The sequence below is a fragment of the Dendrobates tinctorius genome, unplaced genomic scaffold (genome assembly GCF_039654945.1).
Source record: "Dendrobates tinctorius isolate UK_male_01 unplaced genomic scaffold, ASM3965494v1 ptg000083l, whole genome shotgun sequence".
Classification (NCBI taxonomy): domain Eukaryota; kingdom Metazoa; phylum Chordata; class Amphibia; order Anura; family Dendrobatidae; genus Dendrobates; species Dendrobates tinctorius.
In genome coordinates this window covers 13,668,429-13,687,699 of record NW_027361751.1, presented here as the reverse complement: position 1 = coordinate 13,687,699, position 19,271 = coordinate 13,668,429, and positions in this window count along the sequence as shown.

The window sequence follows — 19,271 nt, the reverse complement described above, 5'->3', positions numbered from 1 at the left end:
TTGGGGGGTTTATTCCGTTCCTTGTGTGGTAAAATTGATAAGCAGTTTTATTCTTCGGGTCAGTATGCTGACAGCCATACCTCATTTATATAATTTTTTTTATGTTTTGGTGCTTTTATACAATAAAAACTATTTTATATAAAAAATAATTATTTTTGCATAGTTTTATTCTGAGAGCTTTTATTTTTTATTTTTCTTGTGATGGAGCTATATGGTGGCTTGTTTTTTGCGGGACAAGATGACATTTTCAACAATACCACACACCAAAATGTCAACTCGATCCACATAAAACAAGACCTCATATGACTCTGTGAGCCAAAATGTGGAAAAAATATAGTTCTCAAAACGTGGTGATGCAAAAGCTATTTTTGCAATAAAAAGCGTCTCTTAATGTGTGACAGCTGCCAAACATGAAAACCTGCTATAAAAAACTGGTATAATTAGTAAATGAAACCCCCCTTTATAACCCCCTTAGTTAGGGAAAAATAAGAAAATTAAAGTTAGGGTTAACTTCTAACTTCTGTGAAGCACTTGATGGGTTTAAAGTGCTCACCACACATCTAGATAAGTTCCTTAGTGGTCTGCTTTCCAAAATGGTGTCACTTGTGGGGGGCTTCCACTGTTTAGGCACATCAGGGGCTCTCCAAACGCGACATGGCGTCCAATCTCAATTCCAGCCAATTTTGCATTGAAAAGTCAAACGGCGCTCCTTCCCTTCCAAGGCACCCAAACAGTGGTGTACCTGCATATATGGGGTATCAACGTACTCAGGACAATTGTACAACAACTTCTGGGGTCCAATTTCTCCTGTTACCCGTGGCAAAATAAAACATATTGGATATGAAGTAAATTTTTTGTGAAAAAAAGTTAAATGTTCATTTTTTTAAACATTCCAAAATCCTGTGAAGCACATGAAGGGTTAATAAACTTCTTGAATGTGGTTTTGAGCACCTTTTGTATGTGGTATGGATGAATTTTCTCAAGAGGTCTGTGGTATCATGGGTAGATCATGTTTGGATTAACATCAGATAAATAAAATAGCATAGAATCAGGAACCTCCAGTTCAGCACTTTCTATAATATAACGAGCTAAGCGTCACTCTGTCCAGAGCCATTATAGACTGCGCAAGCACAACGTGCCTGCGCAGTCTTGCTCCTGACAGAATGAGGCAGCCAGCGGTGAGGACTGTGTATGGCGCCCGGAGATGGTGGTATGCTTACATACCACGATCTCGGGCGCCATACATACATACATACATACATACTTACCTGACCGGGAGGAGCGTTGCCGCGGCACGTCTCCGGCCGGAGACCGGGGCAGGAGTGCGGCTGGAATCGCGCATGCGCATAGCGCACTCCGGCGCCATTTTACTGAAGACACATTTGCAGTGTGTCTTCAGCAATATGGCGCCGGACAGCGCTATGGGCATGTGCGTACTCCGGCGCCAGACTCCTCCCCAGCAGAACGTGGCAACGCTGGAGCACAGGAAAGAAGGGTGAGTATAAATGGTTTTTTTTGTATGTGTGCAGTTTAATAGGGGTTAAGGGGACCATGCATACCAGGATAGGGGGTGAGAGGACCATGCATACCAGGATTGGGGGTGTGTGGGGACCACGCATACCAGTATTGGGGGGGTTAGGGGTAGCATGCATACCAGGATAGGGGTGTGAGGGGACCACGCATACCAGTATTGGGGGGTGAGGGGATGCATGCACACCAGGATAGGGGGGTGAGAGGACCATGCATACCAGGATGGGGGGTGAGAGGACCATGCATACCAGGATGGGGGGTGAGAGGACCATGCATACCATGAAAGGGGGGTGAGGGGGACCATGCATACCACGAAAGCAGGGTGAGGGGACCATGCATACCACGAAACGAGGGTGAGGGGACCATGCATACCATGAAAGGGGGGGTGAGGGGTAGCATGCATACCACAAAAGAGGGGTGAGTGGACCATGCATACTATGAAAGGGGGAATGAGGGGACCATGCATACCACGGAAGGTGTGTGAGGGGACCATGCATACCACGAAAGGGGGGTGAGGGGACCATGCATACCACAAAAGGGGGGTGAGAGGACCAGGCATACCACGAAAAGGGGGAGTGAGGGGACCATGCATACCATGATTGGGGGGGTGAGGGAACCATGCATACCAGAATAGGGGGGGTGAGAGGACCATGCCTACCAGGATAGGGGGGTGAGAGGACCATACATACCAGGATAGGTGGGTGAGGGGATCATGCATACCAGGATTGGGGGGTGAGAGGACCATGCGTTTCAGGATAGGAGGATGAGGGAACCATACATACCAGGATAGGGATAAGGGGGTACCTTGCATACCAGGATTGGGGGGTGATGGGACCATGCATACCAGGATGAGGAATAGGGTGCCATGCTTACCATGATTGGGGGGTCCATGCATACCAGGATGAGGAATAGGGTACCATGCATACCAGGATAGGGATGAGGGGTGCCATGCACACCAGGATAGGAGGGGGCAGCACATACCAGGATGGGAGACCATATACCAATAAAAATGCTGGCCACCCGGGCGTAGAACGGGTTCATAGCTACTTTTTTATGTTCTCACACACAAAGTGTTTATGCCATTTTAACTTGGGAGCAAACAGTTGTAAGTCCTAGACATATTCAAACATGTCAAATTCTGTTGTAGGGTAAAATGATAGTCCCTTGCTAAGGACACACATCTCTTCTTCGTTCACTGGTCTGGATGATAAATTTAAGACCTCTGAGACTCTGGTGGGTTGAATGTGTTTGTTGGGTTTAAAAAACTCCTTAGGGGTATCCCCCATCTAAATAATGTCCAACTGTTTTGGATTGCCTCTCAAATGTCCTTTGATAGCGCACATCCTGACCTCTCTGTCGTTGCCTATGGGGTCTGTTATGGCTGTCAATGTCAGAAGTTTCTGTGTCTGTGGAAGAAAAATCCATCTCTGTCTGTTTGGTATTCCTGCCAACTAGGTAGATATAAGCTTTGTGTCATGTACCCGCTTCTCAGCACGTGACTTGGGGTTGCACCTGCAAGGGTAATCTATCTCCTCTCTCTCCTGCATTCAACCTCTGTCCCATGCTGCACTGGGAGCCTTAATCACACCCCGACACAAACCACTCAGCCCGCTTCATACATGCTGCCACCACTCACCGAACGCACGGGCGATGGGTCCCAGAAGTATTACTACTACTGTCTGCCAATCACCAGCATCATACACTCTAAGGTTATGGATTCTTTTAGAGCATACAAGGTTCAAACATATTAAAGTTTTAAGCTTTAATAGAAAAGGTACAGTGCTTACAATAAAAGTATATAAAAATATGGAAATAAAAAGTGACACACAAATATGCAAAACAATTATAAAAACAAAATGGAGAAACCTACAGAAATATCTAAACCTTGCAATCTGGTATTCTGCTCCTTAAACCAGCCTTTCGTGTTAATATTCTAATTCCTGGTTTGTGACTGGACCATGGCTACTTTACCAATGAATACATTATTTTCCTCTGAACACTCTTTGTGTAACCTTTCTTTCTCATAGTAAATATACAGTGTCAGGCTGCAATTTGGCATCTCCCTTCACAGGCATCAGAAGGTGTGAAATATTTCCAATTCTGTGCCTTCCCAGGAAGGTACCCTGGGGTCTAAAACTGCCTTTTCTCAGGATAACATATGCTATCACCTTTGTGAGACCTGCAGCCTAAGGACAGATGCTAGTTAACTGCCGGCCATACATTGCCTACAAATACATGCTTCCACTACACTTTGTTTCTCTTTAAAGTCTCGTAGATCAGGCATAAATTGCTTGTGTTTCTTGTCCTTAAGGTGAAACCGATATTGTTCCAGTATATTCTGAAGGTTAAGTCCTGTGCAAGGGAAATCAGAATCTGATGAAAAATGTTTTGTTATCTCTATTGCATTAATTGCATTAATTTCAGAGAGCTGTTTATCACCTCTTTTTCCCACTTGGTAAGAATGTCCAGGTTTTTATATCTCACTCCAGGTGTAAAAGAAATTCTTAAGCTACAAGGTACTATTCCTGCTTTTACTGTATATACTTTTCTAGCCCTTTGACCTCCCACCACAATGTTATTTCATTTTTATATATTCTTGTGAGTTCCGATCAGCGTTTCCATGGCGACATCCGGGGCACCAGGCTCTAGGAAGTTAGTTAGATCATGCACAGTGCGTTTTGGACACAGCAAAATTACACTGCATAAAAAGTGCTGCTACTTCCCGAACGTGGGAACGTGCCCTAACATGTAAATAAAAGTAAATTTCTTTACGGTATGTTTAGATGGCCCAATCTCATCACATTAACGATTTCACGGTTTAACTCGACCAAACGGGTAGTCGGTCAACGGATGGCACAACTCTCATTCAACGGGGATGGAATAAGGGGGAGGAAGGGCCTACCAATAGGGAATGAGGGATAGTCACCATCTGAGCTCAAACCTGAGCCTGTCCCTGCACTCCTCTAATGCCCTATGCAGGTCCTTCCCCCTGCCGACGTCAGGATACCTCATCCCTAGTTGACACCTATAACTGCCCTGGCTAGTACACTGGCCGGCAAGGAGCACTAGCCTCACCACTGCAGGTAATAAACACAGGGGGAACTGACAGACACCAAAGGGACAAGGTAACAAAAATACAACACTTAGCTCTCTCTGCTGCAAAGCACCGTACAGCAGGAAAAAGGCTCCAGAGAAGAGAACTCAGCAGAAGCACCACTGCACCCAGAGAGCTCCTTACTCCAGCTTGGTCACTACAGATTGCTCTAACACCGACAGTCAGCTGATGTATCAGGTGACCTTTTAAAGGATAGTGGAAGTGATGACCGCCCACATCAGCTGACCAAGCAGCAATGCAATTACACCAGCTTGACAGCGGGGACAAACTGACATTTAACCCCCGCTGGCCTGAAAGGAAAAAAGTTTTAACTTAGTGGAGCCAGAGCTGCCACAAATCCAAAAATGGATCGTGACAAACGAGGATCGATTGACTGTATACCAATCGACTGATGCTCATTTACTGCCCTGTCTACACTGGCTCACCAAAATATCAGTAATGTTTTAAGACACATAACATATTTGCTTTTTACTATGAAAAAAAGTTCAGTGAGCGAGTTCTAGGAGTATCTAGTAAACTGAATAATGTAAACTGAATAATGTAAACTATATACTAATCATATTCCTGTATTTTACAGTATATGCCTGATTATATGAGCAACCATATTTGTTGTCTTTATGAACCGTGAACAGAGACCATGAAAAACAAAAATCTCTTCTGGAAAGTGATCTATTAATTTCTAAAAGAGAGTACATTGGGAATCTTCTGTAATATGTATGATGGGTCCACAAGGCTGTGAAGTTGGAGTCGTAGAGTTGGAGTCGGTGTAAAATGGACCGACTCCTAAACTATATAATAAATTGGGCTCAGTAGTTCAATGCAGGATGTGCTGAAAATGTTTTCATAAAAATTTGGTGAAGTTATGAAATGTCCTATAAATGTCTGTTCTGTTCCTCATCTAAAGATCTCAGCTTTTAGTTGGGATGAATCTATGCTGCACTGTATGTATGTGGCGCCCCTGAGGATTCAGTTGCCACAGAGGTACTGCACCTCCTCCTGAGGTGTGGTACCCCACCATCCAGGTGAGTTGGAGGCTCCTAACCACGCTCCAACACTCGCATCCCACACAACACGGTAGTTCAGCAAAGCCACATTGCGGCTTCCTGCTTGGAGTGTTGCAGAGTACCTTTGGTGGCTCCCTGCTTGGAACACGAAACGTACTGGGAGGCGGGGGGAGTTTAGAATACATAAAAGAGTGGGAAGGTTTAGGATTTGAGGTCAGTCTGTGAGAGGAAGCCACTCAGAGAGGAGTGAGTTAAGAAGATCCCTGAGAGAGGGATGGAGGAAGGAGGTGCTGCAGCAGACCTCAGTGACCTGGGTCTGCTGGCACGGGAAAGGAAAGAAGAAAGACATTGAACTGAAACCTGATCTTCCTTGAGAAGGAGAGATTAGTACGGAATGAAGGAGTAAAAGGGATCAGAGGACGTGGGTTAGGAGAGAACCCTGCCTAGAAGTTCTAAGGGCAAGGCCGGGGCCCGGTCCCCGAGGTTGTATGGACACTAATGGTCCTGCAGCAGACACCGGGGAGTAGTGGGCTGTAAATGCACTACTCCCATTTAAGACTTGGGGGCACAACAGCAACTTGGATAGAGAGCCGGGGCTCAGGAGTAAGGAGTCCCCGAAGCAGGCTACAGCTGTCTGTCGTACAAGTAGAGTTCTTGGGAACATCTGTCAGGAGGCACTCCAGTGTAACTCAGTACTGGGAGTACTTCACACTTAAAGGCGCTATAAGAGGAGACGTTCAGAAAGGTACATGTTGGCGGAGTGTTGGAAGGGTGTATTCCATCTGACCTGGAGGTTGATTGAGCCTCTGACCCGGAGGACGCAGTACGGAGGCAGGCACCTGTGTGTACTACAGATTGTGAGTAAAGCTTTGGAACTACAAGTCCTGGTGTCCTCCATTGATTCTGGCGCCAACACATCCAGCACTGCTACATCCGAGTACCAGCTACTACACTGCCTGAGCCTCTCAGCTACCCCTACATCTACACTGCCCTGGGACTACAGCTCCACCTGTGGGGAGCTTCACCATCTTGGCTGCAACACACCACCAGTCCCAGAGGATCTGCATGCAGCGTCGGCTTAATATCTCCCTTGCCGAACACCACAGGTGGCGTCACGAACTATTCATCAATTCTATTTCATTGCTCTTTCACCCCCTTTTGCAATGGAGCCCCAGGGCCACGGACCGAGTCACAGGTTTCGTGAAAACTCCCATTCAGATCAACGAGCTCGGTGCCGAGTACCCCGATAGCCCTGGCTGGGCGCTCCATTTCTGGCATCACGAACAGGATGTCGAGACCCGATGCCATCGGGTTCTGTGTGCCTAAGATTTGTTGAACTTAAAACTTTTGAGAATGTGCAGAAGACCCAATTTTATAGACTGTGAAATGAACACTAAAAATGGCCGACAGCCTGGAGAAGAAGGGCATGACCATATGGGTGGTCCTAAGAAAAGAGGGCGGACTGTCCTGGGCCTCCCCTGTCTAAACTTCTATGCGACAGCGACTTGGCCCAACCCCCCGAGGGGTTCGTATACTGGCTTGGTATGGCAGAGCTGGAAGAAGACGCCGCCCCAAGAAGGAGGAGCAGAAGCCAGTGTCGGGAAAAGAGCCGAGACAGGAAGAATGCCAGAACGCCATGATGGAAGAAGAGGGAAGGAGGCCTGCGGAACACAGGGAGGTTGAGCTGGATCTTCCCGGCGCCATGGCTGAAGGCTCGGACCCTGCTTCTAGGCTGAATCGACGGCAGCTGGAGGAGATTGCCCGGCTGACCCAATGTTTGTGGCTGAGGCAGGAGGCCTTGTGGAGGCTGAACTGGCAGCGCGCTCGGGAGGGGCCTACACCTGCGGTAACTGCCGCTGCTGCACAGGAGCTTCCCCTGGCAGATTCCACGGAGCCTGCAGCCGCCATCACACCACCGGCAGCATCCGGAGCCCCTTCGCTGCCGCCACAGGAGGAATTGAATGAGGCCGCGGGAGCTGAAGTGGAGGAAGAGGCACCCGTAGGCCCGGAGCCACCATCCGCTCCACTGTGGCCTGCTGCCACCGGCCAGCTCCCACCAGCACCGGAGCAGAACCCACACCGCCAGGAGGCTCCCGGTATGTTTGATGTCCTTGCACCTGGGAAGGCCTTGGGGTGTACCGCGGTCACAGCGGCTGGCCAGGTCGTATTAGATCTGGTCTGGGACCAGGATACCAGTCCCCGGGGGGAACACTAGATCCCCTGACAGTGGCGCCACGGTACAACACTAGTTTGGATCGGTCTCGGGAGGAACGGGAGGACAAGGAGAACTGGGCTAGCTACCAAGCGATTATCCAGCAACTGGCAGCCGAACACTGAGACAGAGAGCAGCGGAGGTTAGCTGTTCTGGGCCCTGATTTGGATCGGAAGGAGCAGGTTCGTGCCGGTCACTACGGTCCCAGGTACGCGACAGGTTGGGGCCGCATCCTGAATGTAAATTCTGAGAGGGGGTTCGGCTTTATCCATGACCCAGCCGAATCTCCGATCTGGTTTTCAACCACAGAGATGTAGAACCTCACTTGAGAAAAGGGCACCCTGCCAGAAACCTAAGCCCGGGAGATTATGTGACCTTCACTAGACACGAAGGACTGAGGGGATGGTATGCAAAGAATGTTAGACGGATCCCGGAAGATCTCATAAAGACCTACAGGCAGCAGCCACCTGCTACCCCTGCAGCAACAGTTATTGAGAAGACTGTGTTTGTACCTACCCCTATGTGCAACGTAACCTCAGTACCAGTCCCACAGCCAAAGGTACGGAAAGCCGCAAGTTTCACCCCACTGGAGGAAGAATACCTGAGGACTGCCAATGCGTTTCTCACATCTGGTAGCAGTGCCAGTCCAGAAACCCCAGGAGAGGACAATCACTAGTTAAAATGCTCTTCACTTTAACTCTCGTTACCCAGGAGGGTATTTGCACAGTTGTGCTTTGTTTCCTATTTTTGTACCAGTTTTCTATTTGTTTTGGCTATCAAGCTTTAGTCCTGTTTTTCTAGTGTTGCCCGGTTGTATTGGCAGCCTTCACATTTGAACTGTGGAGATCATGAACGTTGAATGGTCCAGAACTGTTATTGTACATAGTTTGCTCCTCTTTAGGTGGTCTATCTTGGTTTTACATAGGACTCTCTTAGTAAAAGAAGACCTACAGTACCTCATTATAGGGACATTTCAAGACACGATGGCCGGACCAGCGTCTACTTTTGCACTTATTGATAATGCTTAATGTTATTTCCTGAATAGAAACTAGAAAGTATTAGTATATGATGAAAATCCTGATGACAGATTTTATGGAAGTATCTTGAGAAAAAGACATAGTGAATGTTTACAGAACTTTGAATAAAGATGTTGAGGATCTGAATATAGAATTGAAAAGTACAGGTGACGAACCAGGTATCCATGGTTGTCGTCCTATGTCTAGAAGAGACAGTAGAAAGAGGAAAATGTGAAAGATCGTGGAAAGGAGATGTGTTGCTAGCAAATGTGAATTGATGTTGAGCTTGCTTATATAGCACTTTAAATTAGGTAGCATAATTTAAAATTTAGACAGTTAATTTGTTTGTAACGTTCAAGAAACCGTGCCTCCTATATTAGGAAGTTTAATATAAGACATGTTTATTCAGCATTACAAAATTTTGTACGTTCCTGTATTGTTAACTCTGTTTAACGTGCAGCCCGCAGATATGCTGTGTTTAATGGGGGGAATGTGGCGCCCCTGAGGATTTAGTTGCCACAGAGGTACTGCACCTCTTCCTGAGGTGTGGTACCCCACCATCCAGGTGAGTTGGAGGCTCCTAACCACGCTCCAACACTCGCATCCCACACAACACGGTAGTTCAGCAAAGCCACACTGCGGCTCCCTGCTTGGAGTGTAGCAGAGCACCTATGGTGGCTCCCTGCTTGGAACACGAAACGTGCTGGGAGGCGGGTGGAGGTTAGAATACATAAAAGAGTGCGAAGGTTTAGCATTTGAGGTCAGTCTGCGAGAGGAAGCCACTCAGAGAGGAGTGAGGAAAGAAGATCCCTGAGAGAGGGATGGAGGAAGGAGGTGCTGCAGCAGACCTCAGTGACCTGGGTCTGCTGGCACGGGAAAGGAAAGAAGGAGAAAGACATTGAACTGAAACCTGATCTTCCTTGAGAAGGAGAGATTAGTACGGAACAAAGGAGTAAAAGGGAACAGAGGACGTGGGTTAGGAGAGAACCCTGCCTAGAAGTTCTAAGGGCAAGGCCAGGGCCCGGTCCCCGAGGTTGTATGGACACTAATGGTCCTGCAGCAGACTCCGGTGGAGTAGTGGGCTGTAAATGCACTACTCCCATCTAAGACTTGGGGGCACAACAGCAACTTGAATAGTGAGCCGGGGCTCAGGAGTAAGGAGTCCCCGAAGCAGGCTACAGCTGTCTGTCGTACAAGTAGAGTTCTTGGGAACATCTGTCAGGAGGCACTCCAGTGTAACTCAGTACTGGGAGTACTTCACACTTAAAGGCGCTATAAGAGGAGACGTTCAAAGGTACATGTTGGCGGAGTGTTGGAAGGGAGTATTCCATCTGACCTGGAGGTTGATTGAGCCTCTGACCCGGAGGACGCAGTACTTAGGCAGGCACCTGTGTGTACTACAGATTATGAGTAAAGCTTTGGAACTACAAGTCCTGGTGTCCTCCATTGATTCTTGCGCCAAAACACCCAGCACTGCTACATCCGAGTACCAGCTACTACACTGCCTGAGCCTCTCAGCTACCCCTACATCTACACTGGCCTGGGACTGCAGCTCCACCTGTGGGGTGCTTCACCATCTTGGCTGCAACACACCACCAGTCCCAGAGGATCTGCATGCAGCGTCGGCTTAACATCTCCCTTGCCGAACACCACAGGTGGCGTCACAAACTATTCATCAATTCTATTTCATTGTTCTTTCACCCCCTTTTTCAATGGAGCCCCAGGGCCACGGACCGGGTCACAGCTTCCATGACAACTCCCATTCAGATCAACGGGCCCGGTGCCGAGTACCCCGATAGCCCTGGCCGGGCGCTCCATGTACATGCTCAGTAGTGACCAGCGCTCTGGAGATGAATCTGTGCTGCACTTTATGTACATGCTCAGTAGTGACTGTTATGAGTTCATTTTCCCCTTCACCATTGAGGTCAGATGAACTCCCTATTCTGGTGAAGGAAGGTAGTGAGGCTGATTACCAAACACCTGAGCTGGTAGAGGATGACTGGGTGACGGGAATTGCTGACTGGATATAAGGCAGCCGACGCCCTTCTGCCTCGCTGGTGATTTGTCTGAGGGATTCTAGGAGACCAGTCTGATTCCTGCTCCTCAAAAGCTAAGTTTTCTGCCTTGCTTTTTGCATTTGTGTTTTGGTTTTATTTTGCCTTGCTTTTCTGGATTCTGCCATTCCCTGCTGGGGTGAGCTGAATTCCTTTGTGTCTTTTTGCTCTGTCTTCAGAAAATACCTGAGTACTGACATAGTCTTTTTGAAGCCTAGCGTCTTCAGGGCCTTTTTCCCTGTCAGTCTGTTGGCTCTTGTTTTGATAGGGTTTTTGGCGGATTGCAGACAGCAGCTTTTCTATCCTGTCCTATCTAGTTAGCTTGGGCCCCATCATTTGCTCAGTCTATCTTTCTATCTGTGTTAGTGTTTTTTATTCTTGCTTCACCGTCATTATATGTTGGGGGCTGCCTATTGCTTTGGGGTCTGCTCTGGGGCAGTTTAGATTTCCCTTTCTGTCTCTAGGCTATGTAGTTCTCCGGCTGTGATCGAGGGGTCTAGGGCACCGTAGGAACCCCCCACGGCTACTGCTAGTTGTTGTTGATAGGTTCAGGGGTCTGCAATCCGATAGCTGCCAACTTCTCTGGCTTTCTGGACTTAGCTAGCATTTCTGTTTTGCCTCCTACGGTGACTCGTTCATAACAGAATCACCAGCCATACCGCAGATCCTAGGGTACTCAATAGCAGGAAAGAATTGTAAAAAAAAAAAAAAAAAAGGTGTGTATATTTTTTCCTCTATATCTCTGAGGCCATAGGGGGAATTTTTTTTTCTCTCAATGGAGATAGAGCAATTGTCTGATCGTGTGGAGCACCTCGTTGCGGAAGTGCGGGGAATTTCCGCCTACCTTGCTCATTCACATGCTGCTGAACCAAAGATCCCAACTCCTGATGTGTTTTTTGGGGATCGGTCTAAGTTTTTGAATTTCAAAAATAATTGTAAATTATTTTTTGCCTTGAAGCCTAACTCGTCAGGTAGCTCCGCGCAGCAGGTTAAAATTGTCATCTCTTTGCTGCGTGGCGATCCCCAGGATTGGGCGTTTTCTTTGAAACCAGATGATCCTACTCTGACTAATGTGAATGCATTTTTTCAAGCCTTGGGGTTGTTGTATGACGAACTTAATGCTATTGATCAGGCTGAAAAGACCCTGTTGGCATTGAGCCAGGGTCGAGATTCTGCAGAATTATACTGTCAAAAATTCCGAAAGTGGGCGGTCCTTACTACCTGGAATGATAATGCCTTGGCAGCTCTCTTTCGGAAGGGTTTGTCAGAAGCCGTAAAAGATACTATGGTGGGATTTCCTGTTCCCTCTGGTCTTGACGATTCTATGTCATTAGCCATTCAGGTTGATCGGCGTTTACGTGAACGCAGAACTGCATGAGAGGTGTTGCCACCTGTTGAACAAGTGTCTGAACCTATGCAATGTGATAGAGTTTTGTCCAGGGAGCAACGTCAGGAGTTCAGAAGGCGTAATAAGCTGTGTTTTTTTTGTGGAGATGCCTCGCATATTATTTCTGTCTGTCCTAAACGAGAGAAACGTTTTGTACACACGTTTTCTGTGGGTGGTGTTCAACCTAAGTTTCTTCTGGCAATTACTCTGATCTGCTCCCTGTCCACATTTTCCGCCAAGGCTTTTGTGGATTCGGGAGCAGCCCTGAACCTAATGGACTTGGATTTTGCTAAACGTTGTGGATTTCCTATGACACCTCTGCGGATGCCTATCCCTTTGAGGGGGATTGATGCTACTCCTTTGGCGAAAAATAAACCTCAGTTTTGGACCCAGGTGGTAATGCGGGTCGCCCCAGACCATCAAGAAAATTGCAGATTTTTGGTGTTGCATAATTTGCATGATACCATTGTTCTGGGGTTTCCCTGGTTGCAAATTCATAATCCAGTTTTGGATTGGAAATCTGTGTCTGTGGTGAGTTGGGGTTGTCGGTGTGCCTTTAGTGAGGCTCCGGTTTTTTCCACCTCTCCTCAGTCACATGATGTTCCTGACTATTTGGCGGACTTTTATGATGTATTTAGTGAGAATGAGTCTGCATCTTTGCCTCCTCATAGGAGTTATGACTGTGCAATTGAACTGAGCATGGGGTGTAAATTTCCCAAGGGTCGGCTCTTCAATTTATCTGTACCCGAGCACGAGGCTATGCGATCCTATATTAAGGAGGCGTTGGAGATGGGTCATATTAGACCATCCTCTTCACCATTAGGTGCTGTTTTTTTTTCGTGGCCAAAAAGGATGGTTCATTAAGGCCTTGTATTGATTATCGTGCCCTCAACAAAATTACTATTAAATATCAGTATCCGTTACCCCTGATTTCGGATCTATTCTCCAGAGTTAAAGGTGCTTGCTGGTTTACCAAGCTTGACCTCAGGGGGGCGTATAATCTTATCTGCATTAAGCATGGGGATGAATGGAAGATGGCGTTTAATACTCCAGAGGGACATTTTGAGTACCTGGTGATGCCTTTTGGGCTCACTAATGACCCTTCTGTCTTCCAGTGCTTCATGAACGACATTTTCCGAGACTTTGTGGATAAATTTTTGATTATCTACCTGGATGATATTTTGATCTTCTCCAAGGATTGGGATTCTCATGTGGAACATGTTCGGACTGTGTTCCGGATCTTGAGGGAGAATTCCCTGTATGTCAAGGGATCGAAATGCCTTTTTGGGGTACAGAGGATTTCATTTTTGGGATTTATTTTGTCTCCGTCAACTATTGAAATGGACCCGGCCAAGGTATAGGCCATTTATGATTGGGTTCAGCCCACTTCTTTGAAGGCCCTTCAGAAGTTTTTGGGTTTTGCTAATTATTATCGGAAATTTATATCAAAATTTTCTAGTATTGCCAAGCCATTGACTGATCTGACTAAGAAGGGTGCTGATGTGTTGAATTAGTCTCCTGAGGCTGTTTCTTCCTTTCAGGAGCTGAAGCGAAGATTCACTTCTGCCCCGGTTTTGCGGCAACCTGATGTCTCACTCCCGTTCTAGGTAGAGGTTGACGCTTCTGAGATTGGTGCAGGAGCTGTTTGTCCCAAAAGGATCCTGTAACATCTAAAATGAATTTCTGTGCTTTCCTTTCCCGAAAGTTCTCCCCATCTGAACGTAACTATGATGTGGGGAATCGGGAACTGTTAGCCATGAAATGGGCATTTGAGGAGTGGAGACATTGGTTGGAGGGAGCTAAACATCAAGTCGTGGTCCTCACTGACCACAAGAATTTGATTTACCTGGAGTCGGCCAAACGCTTGAACCCTAGACAGGCTAGATGGGCCTTGTTTTTTACACGTTTTGATTTTGTGGTCTCTTTTCTTCCTGGCACTAAGAATGTCAAGGCTGACGCTCTTTCTAGGAGCTTCTTGGCTGATTCTCCTGTGGTGACCATGCCTGCTACCATCTTAGGCGAAGGGGTAGTTCTTTCTGCCATCTCGCCCGATTTGAGACGTGCTCTGGAAGAGTTTCAGGAGGACTAACCTGAGCGTTGTCCCAGTGGAAAGTTGTATGTTCCTGACCAGTGGAAGAAGAGAGTGATGTCTGAGTTCATTGCTCTGCATTGGCTGGTCATCCAGGTATTTTTGGTACTAGAGATCTGGTGAGTCGGTCTTTTTGGTGGCCCGCCTTGTCTCATGATGTCAGGAATTTTGTGCAGTCCTGTGGGACTTGCTCCCGGTCTAAATCTTGTTCTCGCTCTAGTGGGTTGTTGATGCCTTTGCCGGTCCCCTGGAGGCCATGGACCCATATTTCAATGGATTTCATCTGATATGCCTGTCTCTCAGAGAATGTTATTTGGGTGATTTGTGATAGGTTCTCTAAGATGGTTCATCTTGTACCACTCCCTAAGTTGCCATCTTCTTCTGAGTTGGTGCCCCTGTTTTTGCAACAGGTGGTTCGCTTGCACGGGATTCCTGAGAACATTGTATCTGACAGAGGAGTTCAGTTTGTGTCTAGATTTTGGAGGACTTTCTGTTCCAAGCTGGGAATTCAGTTGTCCTTCTCCTCTGCTTTTCACCCTCAGACGAATGGGCAGACGGAGAGAACAAACCAGACCTTGGAGTCGTATTTGAGATGTTTTATTTCCGCTGATCAGGATGATTGGGTTTCATTTTTGCAATTGGCCGAATTTGCTTTAAATAATAGAGCTAGTTCTGCCACTTTGATGTCACCTTTTTTTTGTAACTTTGGGTTTCATCCTCGATTTTCTTCAGGGCAGGTGGAGCCTTCTGCCTGCCCAGGTGTTGACACTGTGGTGGAGAGAATGCACCAGATCTGGGACCAAGTGGTGGATAAGTTATCTCTCTCCCAGGAAAAGGCCCAGCGGTTTTCCAACCGACATAGGACCTTTGGTCCCCGGTTTAAGGTGGGTGATATGGTTTGGTTATCATCAAAAAATATCGCTATGAAGGTAGCTTCTCCTAAGTTTAAGCCTAGATTTATTGGACCTTACAAGATTTTGGAGATCATTAATCCGGTCTCTTTTCGGTTGGCTCTTCCTGTCACATTTAAAATCCATAATGTGTTTCATAAGTCCTTGTTGAAGAGGCTTGTGGAAACAGTTGTTCCTGGGGTGGCACCTCCGGACCCTGTATTGGTTGAAGGTAACATGGAATATGAGGTAGAGAAAATACTGGATTCCCGTCTGGCTAGACGGAGACTCCAGTATTTGGTTAAGTGGAAGGGTTATGGTCAGGAGGATAATTCCTGGGTCTCTGCCTCTGATATTCATGCCAAAAGATTGGTGCGTGCCTTTCATCGGGCTCACCCTGATCGCCCTGGTGGCGTGGATGAGGGTTCGGTGACCCCTCCTCAAGGGGGAGGTACTGTTATGAGTTCATTTTCCCCTTCACCATTGAGGTCTGATGAACTCCCTCTTCTGGTGAAGGAAGGTAGTAAGGCTGATTACCAAACACCTGAGCTGGTAGAGGATGACAGGGTAACGGGAATTGCTGACTGGATATAAGGCAGCCGACACCCTTCTGCCTCGCTGGTGATTTCTCTGAGGGATTCTAGGAGACCAGTCTGAATCCTGCTCCTCAAAAGCTAAGTTTTCTGCCTTGCTTTTTGCATTTGTGTTTTGGTTTTATTTTGCCTTGCTTTTCTGGATTCTGCCATTCCCTACTGGGGTGAGCTGAATTCCTTTGTGTCTTTTTGCTCTGTCTTCAGAAAATACCTGAGTACTGACATAGTCTTTTTGAAGCCTAGCGTCTTCAGGGCCTTTTTCCCTGTCAGTCTGTTGGCTCTTGTTTTGATAGGGTTTTTGGCGGATTGCAGACTGCAGCTTTTCTATCCTGTCTTATCTAGTTAGCTTGGGCTCAATCATTTGCTCAGTTTATCTTTCTATCTGTGTTAGTGTTTTTTCTTCTTGCTCCACCGTCATTATATGTTGGGGGCTGCCTATTGCTTTGGGGTCTGCTCTGGGGCAGTTTAGATTTCCCTTTCTGTCTTTAGGCTATGTAGTTCTCCGGCTGTGATTGAGGGGTCTAGGGCACCGTAGGAACCCCCCACAGCTACTGCTAGTTGTTGTTGATAGGTTCAGGGGTCTGCAATCCGATAGCTGCCAACTTCTCTGGTTTTCTGGACTTAGCTAGCATTTCTGTTTTGCCTCCTACGGTGACTCGTTCATAACAAGTGACCAGTCGAGATGAGCGACTTTGCCTTTTTTCGGGTCAAGTCGGGTTTCATGAAACCCGACTTTCTCAAAAGTCAGGTCGAACGAAATCAGCGGATTATCGTGAAAAGTCGAAGGCCGACTGAAACACTAAACCCAATGCAAGTCAATGGGGAAGAAAAGTCAGCAGTGAGTGGAGGACAGGAAACACACTTACAGTGCCCATTTTAATGCCAAAAACATCAATTCTTATTACTTAAGCTTGTCAACCTTAGTTTACTTTATAATAATAGTTAGGCATTGAAAACTGGGGGTTATTTGGCTAAAGTTGTGGGAGGGGTAGGGCTGGCTCCATATTTTCGTGGGCCCAGGGCCAAAGAGTGTCAATGGGCTCCTTTAACACATGCCACAATTCATGATCCTCTGATACGGCAGAGAAATAGCGGTATAGTACAATGAAAAATTCTTAACTTCTTACATCTCATGACTGATATCCATTTTAAATTCTCCAATAGCTCCAAAAACGGACAGTATATTACTCCATACAGTATTATGGCCACCGTATAGTGCTCTATACAGAGTAACGAGGCCCATATATTTCTCCATACTGAATCATTGGTCCCATATAATGTTTGAAACAATTTATGATGAGCTCCACATAATGCTACAGTATATGTTGGTCCCCATGGATGAAGCTCCATTGTCTTATGGGCCCAAATAATGCTCCATATATAATGGGCCCTGTAAATGCTGCTCCAGTGTCTGATGTCCACCTTTGGAATGCTCCAGTGTATGGTGGGCCTCATATATCATTCTCCAGAGTATAGTGCTCCCCAAAAATAGCTGTCCCAACATTGAAAACAATTAAATAAGTCTCCTCGCTAGGGAATCCCTGTTCTAGTCTGGACTCCTCGTCGTCCCCATCTTCCATCTCACTGCACTTGGACTGTTTAGGCAGAGGGCGTACAGACGTGATGTCATCGCGCTCTCTGACCAGGATGTCACTGTCAGGAAACGCGGAAGACGTCACGGCGGTGGAGCAGGGAGAGGTAAGTATTTCAACTTTGCAAGTGCTGTGATCCTGAGCAAGCAGGGGGGGCCCACTCATTGGCGACGGCACTGGCACAGGGCCCCTCATAGTACGTCACTGTGTCTGACGGCGGGTGTGCACCCCCACCGTCAGAGACACTTGATTCTACTATGAGGGACCTTGTGCCAGTGCCGTTGCCAAACAATGTGCCCACCCACCTGTCCAGGGCAACGGCACTTGCACGGGTGTGTGCGCCAGGTGGTGACTCCGGCCCTTTGGGGGGAGGCAGCCCAGTTAGGGAGGTGGAAAAATTGGCATATGTTGATGTTGGACATTCAGCAGCTGCAAATGGAGTAATTGGAGAAGTCCACAGAAGAGGAGGACAAAAGCAAGCCATTTTTCTGGCAACCTACGTGTCAGCAGAGGAGGGTGGGACAAAATCCTTTGAAACCCATGCATGGATCATTTTAATGAAGGTTAGATCATCAACATTTTGGGTCGACAGACGGGTCCTTTTTTCTGTCAGGATTGATCCAGCAGCACTAAAGACTCGTTCAGATAACACACTAGCAGCAGGGCAAGCGAGCTCCTGTAAGGCATATTGTGCCAATTCAGGCCAGGTGTCAAGTTTACTGGCCCAATGGTCAAAGGGGAATGACCGGTGAGGGAGAACATCGATATGGGAGGAGAAGTAGTTTGTTACCATAGTTGACAACTGCTGTCTCCTGTCACTTTCGATCGATGCAGCATTACCAGTCGTGTGAGTGGTACTTGAAAAATCAGTCCACAACATGGTCATGAAACCCCTGTGTCCAACGCCACTTCGGCTGTGTACACCATGAACACCTCTTTCATGTTGCCACCTACGGCTTGTTGGAAAAACATCACCGCCGCTGTGTGCTGGGAATGCCTCAAACAAATGGTTTACCAGAGTTGCTTGTTTGTTAGCCAATATTAGCTCTAGGTTCTCCTGTGGCATGATGTTTTGGAATTTGCCTTTATAGCGTGGATCCAGGATGATGTCCAACCAGTAGTCGTCATCGTTCATCATTTTGGCAATGCAGGGCTCCCTTTTTAGGATCTGCAAGGCATAATCACACATGTGGGCCAATGTTCTAGGTGTCAATGATGCACTGCGAGTGCTGAGTGGAGGAGCACTTTCTGGCAAATCCACATCCCTCCAGTCACGCACAAACCCTGTACCTGACCTTGCCACGCCAACATTTTTTCTTGCCCCCTGAGAAGCATCCTCCTCCCCAAAATAATCATCCCCATCATCCTCCTCCTCTTCTTCCTCCACCTCGTCCACGAGACTTCCCTGACCAGAAAATGGCTGACTGTCATCAAGGCTTCCCTCCTCCTCTTCCTCCTCGGCTACAGACGCCTGCTCCTTAATGTGCGTCAAAGTTTGCATGAGCAGATGCATAAGTGGGATACTCATGCTTATGATGGCGTCATCTGCGCTTACCAGCCATGTGCATTCCTCAAAACACTGAAGGACTTTACAGAGGTCTTTCAGCTTCGACCACTGCACACCAGACAACTCCATGTCTGCCTGCAAACTGCCTGCCCGTGTATCTTCCCACAAATGAATTACAGCCTGCCTCTGTTGGCACAGCCTCTGAACCATGTGTAGGGTGGAGTTCCACCTCGTTGCAACGTCGATAATTAGGTGGTGCGTGGGAAGGTGGAGCAATCGCTG